We start from the raw sequence: 6,119 nt of genomic DNA on the forward strand, positions 1-6,119 counted from the left end.
CTATTTGTTTTACTTGCACACACCATCATTCTACATACACCAACAGTGCTTTGTTTACATCAACCTACTAGTATTCAATTATCAAATTACTACATGTATGTTAAACACCTTGTGCTGTTGCTAACAAGCATACAAGCTCTCTCAGGTTGGGTGGGCCAAGTTACGCATGTCGTGTATTTACAACAAACTTCAGATGAACGTCGGAGAGCAGTATCCCACAAGACTCTGAAGACTTAAAGATGTGGGTCATCTTTTCCCATCTCTAAATGGTATACTTTATCAGGTCTTGATAAACTTTATAGATTCATGGCAGCAGAACCTATACTTGTAACTGTAGGACAATTTTTAATTGAGTTTGTACATTATTCAATGTATTTTGCTATTTTTTGCCGTGCAATTATTGCTTGATATTTTGTATTTTGTCGCTAGATTGCAATCTTGCTTTACATCTTGAAATCAGTTAGAGTTGTCATTCATAAATGAATACAACTTTGATTATTTATCTTGAGTACAAATTATGATGAAATCTGAAACGTGAATGCAGTGCATTGACCCCAACAATGAATTTTATGTGTATACATTTATTTGTAAATGATTCCGTGCTTTTGATGAAAACAGTGAACGCTGCAAATCCAGGTCTGTTTTATTCTTTACCTGTGTTTGTGGATTACTATAATATGCCTGAATGATTTTATTTACATTGCAATTAAAGAACATTTGTAATCAAATCAAGGAAGCTGTTCACATAAAAGCAATTAGGATTACCCAAGTGGGTGATATAGATTTGCAACTGTTTTGTTTCGATGGTTTAGAATTCGGGGTCATTTGAACCATCGCTCACTGCAAACTGGTCTACTATGTGGCAAAGCTTTTGAAAGACATAAATGTCCAAAATTCAAGTACCGAGAGTTGAACGCACCTTCCTCGCTGTGAATAAAGAATTATGTGTCTTCCCAACTTAGGCTTCATGTCAAATAACTATAAAATGCATTTATTTCACAATATCTGTGCTCACTTCTATATACAATTCAATGCCATATTTTGTTGCTGTAGTTTGCTGGTCAGAGAAATGGTCCTATACTTGGTTAGATTTACCTTGTACACTCCATCTCCTAGAGGTTTATATACAGGCAAACAAGTTACGCAGAACACAAATACAAGGAGATATATTTAGTGCCAGAGGATGTTACCGGTAAATTTGTCATTCATTTCCCTTATAGTCATGTTAGTTATGGTTACTTTGTCTGTTTTAACGGGATTTCAGTATAATGAGAAAAACCTCACAACCTCACAAACCTCACAACAGGGTTCCCGGTTTAACCTATCCCATATCAAATTACTGGACTAACACCTTGTGCTGTGTATAGCAAGAATCCACACTCCCTCAGGTTGGGTGGGCCAAGTTACACAGGTCATGTTTTACAATAAACTTCATATGACCGGTGGGTAGCATGCAGTGTGCCAAATTACTTCGAAGACATAAATGTGTGCCATCTTATCCTGTCTCTAAATGATACTTTATCAAATTTTGATGAACTTTATAGATTCTTGGCAGCGGAGTCTTCATCGCTGCAGGACAATCTTGAGTTTGTACATTATTCAATGTATTTTGCTATTTTGCCGTGCAATTATTGCTTGGTGTTTTGTTATGTACTAGCTTCCAATCTTGCTTTGCATCTTGAAATCATTTTAAAGCATGTCATTCCTACTCGATGCCTCGTGAATTATTTACCTTGAGTACAAATCCTCATCTGGAAACGTAAATACAATGCGTTGATTCCAACAATGAATTCTACGTGTGGGCATTCTCATATAGAAATAAAGTTGTCTGTGTTTTTATGAAAACAGGAGATGGCGCAAATCCACATCTGTGTCTTTTAATGTGCATCTGGATGATTGATATCACAGAATGAGTTTACACAATATGAAGGTATCCTCTGTTTTAGTATTTTTTTTGGTTTTTTTTTTTTGTTTGTTTTTTCAATTTGACAGAATAGTGCGTGTAGTTGGACCAAACAGAGAGTAACCATGTGCCTTGTTGACCATGGGACTTACCACTGTTTTTGTCGTGCCTTTGATATGAAGCAAACACACAAATGATTTTTGGTATTGTCAGAAGCTAACGACGGAAAAAAACGTGTAGTGTTTGAAATTTCCAAAAGAAGCGGCATCTGTTTGTTACACACAGTGTGTTACAAGAGCGTGTGTGTGTGTGCGCGCGCGCATGTGTGTGTGTGTGTGTTTTATCAGTTGAAATCGGAAGCGTTTGTTCTTAACACACAAAATTAAAAGAAATGTTGTACAATGTATAGTGGCGAAGTTGCGCGTTCCAAACATTCCAAAGGCAAATATCAAGGGCAAAAAGAATAGAGGGATACATATGAAAAAATGCAGGATAAGGAGCAAGAGAAAAAGATGCAAAGAGCAGATGAAGAAGAGAAAGTCGCAGTAGAAGATGATGATGAAGAGGAAGTTGTAGAAGAAGAGGAGTAAGTAGAAGAAGCAATAAAATGAGATGACAAAAAAAAAAAAAAAAAAAAGAGAGATAATGAGGAAAGAGGAGACAAGCCAAACGTCCAAGCTGACGGCCCAAGACATGAAAAGAATGCACATTTTTATTTACGCTGATTTTAGAAATACAAGTTTGCTTTATTGCACCATTGTGGACGAGAAATTTACGTCATTCATTCACGTTTTCGTAGAACACTGACTCAAATACTATTGACAAACATTGACAAAGTAGTTTACACTCGAGGCTACACTTACATGGAAATCTGTGCTACATACAAACGGTGCATTCCGAGCTAAATAGTACAATTCACTTTCGGTAATAATAGAGACTTATATTGTTTATTTTTATCTTTTTTTTTGTACAAGGAAAAGCGTAAAACTATTGCATTGTTCTCCTCAGTAGATTTTCTTTTGGTAACAAGCAATATCTTAGTAATTTATGTGCATTTTTCCCAGATGAAAATACAAAATCTGTTTGGTTAGAACATCCAAGATTATATTTTTGGTCCGTAGTGATCAAATTAATGAAGCGTGTTGTCAACAATCATTCTTGATAAAATTGCAAGTGGTAGGAAGTTCGTATAAAATAATTACTGCGAAAAACACGTTAACATTAAGAGTTGTTAACAGAAAGGTATGGAAGCAATGGTTTCAGTTCATTGTACAACGACTAACTTTTTTTTTTTTAATCAGTCTAAGCACAGAGCGAGGCATACGGAGAGAACTCTTGGAGAGAACTCCATTTTGATAATTCCACCCAAGAAAAACTAAATATCGCAGGATTTAAAAAAAAAACAATTACTACTAGGCCTATCAATCACAAATATTTCACAGCGTCATCAAATGTCACAAACCATGCCGTTCGCTTGCACAAACAATTGCATAAATTATACCCGCACAGTTCCCGACAAGACAAAGACAAAATAATGTGAACTTTCCACAAGGTCGTTGGCGTTTGTGTTTGGTTTTGCTAGAATCCACTGGATCTAAACCGAGTGTATGTAACTTTCACTGCGTTTAAAAAAAGAACCAAAAATATCCACACTTTTTAACCCCAACCGTGCCGACGAAAAAAATGAGTCCTGTAAACCAACTCAAATAGCATTTGACGCACTCTAAAGGAGAATGCTATTGATTAATTAGCAGCTCGTTCTTAACTTTACGCCCCGCGCAAAAAAAGGAGAAAGAAATAACAAAGCGTCACATTTTAATAACTTTATACGCAAGAATAACGAGCATCAGATTGTTGTCAAAGTTTGAAGAAAGTTGACGGTTTGGTCTTATTCCTCACGGAACTGTGCCAGTCTCAGAATAATACCAACATCGATAAATCCGCACTCTTTATTTCCGACAACATTATATACCACGTGGACTCTTGTCATGCTTGTAAAACATATACCACGTGAACTCTTGCAAAGCATCATCCTGGCAGATATAAAGATGTGCTACAGAAATTGTCATTTAGCACCATGTTTTCTAAAACGGGGCACTCTCCACACGGAGCGAGAGCACGAGGAACACCTCGCAAGGTAGCCACTGCGATATTATTTTGTAGAGGCACTTGTAAATTGGAATTTCTCTCTTATATGCGTCGCAGATACATGGAAAGTGTTTAGGTACATCGGACAGTATTCACAAGAACTGACATCAAAATGTTTTGCGTCGAATGTGCGCATAGGCCTTCTTGAGTAGTGCTAGATCAGAATAATGATGTTGATTATCAATATTACTAGCGAGTATGAATTCAGTGACTTGCACTGTTGAATTACAAAGATGTGTACTTCCTCGTAAGATTACAATGATACAATTTTTGTTTTTGTTAGTTTTCAGTTTTGCTAAAAAAATGTTCACCACTTCCGCTCTTAGTGAAATATTTGGGACAATACAAACATTGTGAAACGTAACATATTTGAAACAGTTTTGTTAGCATACTTTTGAATTTTGTATTCCTTTTCGAAAAAGGTAAAGTGAAACATTGTAACACATCGTAAAACAGTTTCGTTTGCATACTTGTGCATTTGATATTCCTTTTCGGAAAAGGTAAAATTGGCCACGAATGTAACAAACGAAGAAAAATTAATTGTAAAAGGCAAGCAATTTATTTTGAGATGTCCATATGAAAAGAGCATCACTGCCGATAGGTTGAGCGAATCATGTTATTTTGTAATGAATTTCTCTCAATTCATATATCTATTTTTTTTTTCGAGCTTCAGCTAATATCGCTGCTTAAGATCATTTCCGTCAATACGTCGTAACAATAGACAATGATTGATGATGACAGAGTATTTATACAAGCTTGCAGCAAAATCTTTATTCATGTATGGAATCTGAGGTTTATTCCAGATAGGAGGGCGTAATTGTATAGTTATTGCGACAATCTATATCCGATGTTTTATTCACGTGGGAGTCAAAAACATCACAGCTGTCTTAAATAAACTTAGATATTGACAGAGCAAACAGATATAGGTGACGAATTGTGTTTATTTGAGACTCGCCCTCAGTATTTACTTTCATTGGCCTGGAAACGTGCGTTCAACAGGATTTATAAGCTTATCCACATTGTGGAGGCATATATATCTTTCTAAAAAGGATATCACATTGATAGATTGACTGAAAATTCGTACACAAGTCACAACAGGAGTTAAGAAGGCATAACTCTTCTTACAAGAATAAGGACCAAGCGATTAGATTCTTTAAAAGGAATTTCAAGACTCTGTAACCATGGTAACTGAGGTTGCAGAAGATAATGAGACATTACCACCCAGTCTCTACCATCTAAAAGTCACACTAACAAAGGAATAAAAAATTCTCCCATTGTCAATATAACTCATTGATGCTATACGCGCATTTTTTTTTCCAATACACAAACGAACTGTGTACATAGATATAGTAAATAACAGGGTGTCGTTTATACAGAATCTCAAAAAATTTACATTTAATGCTATGACAGTCTGGATAATTTGATACATGGAATAAGAACACATTTACAACTAAAAGACAAACATCGCAGCTTGAGGATTAAGTTCCTCTTCGATGTATCATGTCGGTATACAAGCTCTAAAGATGGTGATTATTTCAAAGAAGCAATATCTTTTAACAGTTTCATCAAGGCTTTATAGTAGAGCCCGAAAGCAACACCGAACTGCTTCTACGGTCTCTATTAAGAATTCGTACCACTAATCCCTAGAATAAAACCAGCACGTACACGTTTGACATCCCCTAATGTCTCTCCTGAAGGGTGCTGGAGGTGGTAAGCAAGTAATCAAAGTGTGAGGCACAAACACTTGTGGATTCAATGGTTATGTATATATACCAGTTTATCATGATTAAAGGGGATCCTCATAAGAGAAATTTCAGCATAATTGAGTTTTACAGCTTATATTTATATGTTACAATGGTTTTTTCACCTGACGTGAAAATAAACTTTTTGCGTAAATTTGATTAGCTGACTTTTATGATAGCCAGATTTGACTATGCAAGCTCTGTGAGGTTTTTAGTTTGTTATCATACACTTCTCTATCGGTAATTGTTGCCAGCCGGCGAAACACGAAACGACGAAAAAACGTTACATGGATGATAAAATGAAGATAGGCGCGTCTTCCCTGTGA

This window comes from Diadema antillarum, unplaced genomic scaffold, assembly GCF_040938485.1.
Source record: "Diadema antillarum isolate AM-2024a unplaced genomic scaffold, OU_Dant_1.0 seq00000752_RagTag, whole genome shotgun sequence".
Lineage (NCBI taxonomy): Eukaryota > Metazoa > Echinodermata > Echinoidea > Diadematoida > Diadematidae > Diadema > Diadema antillarum.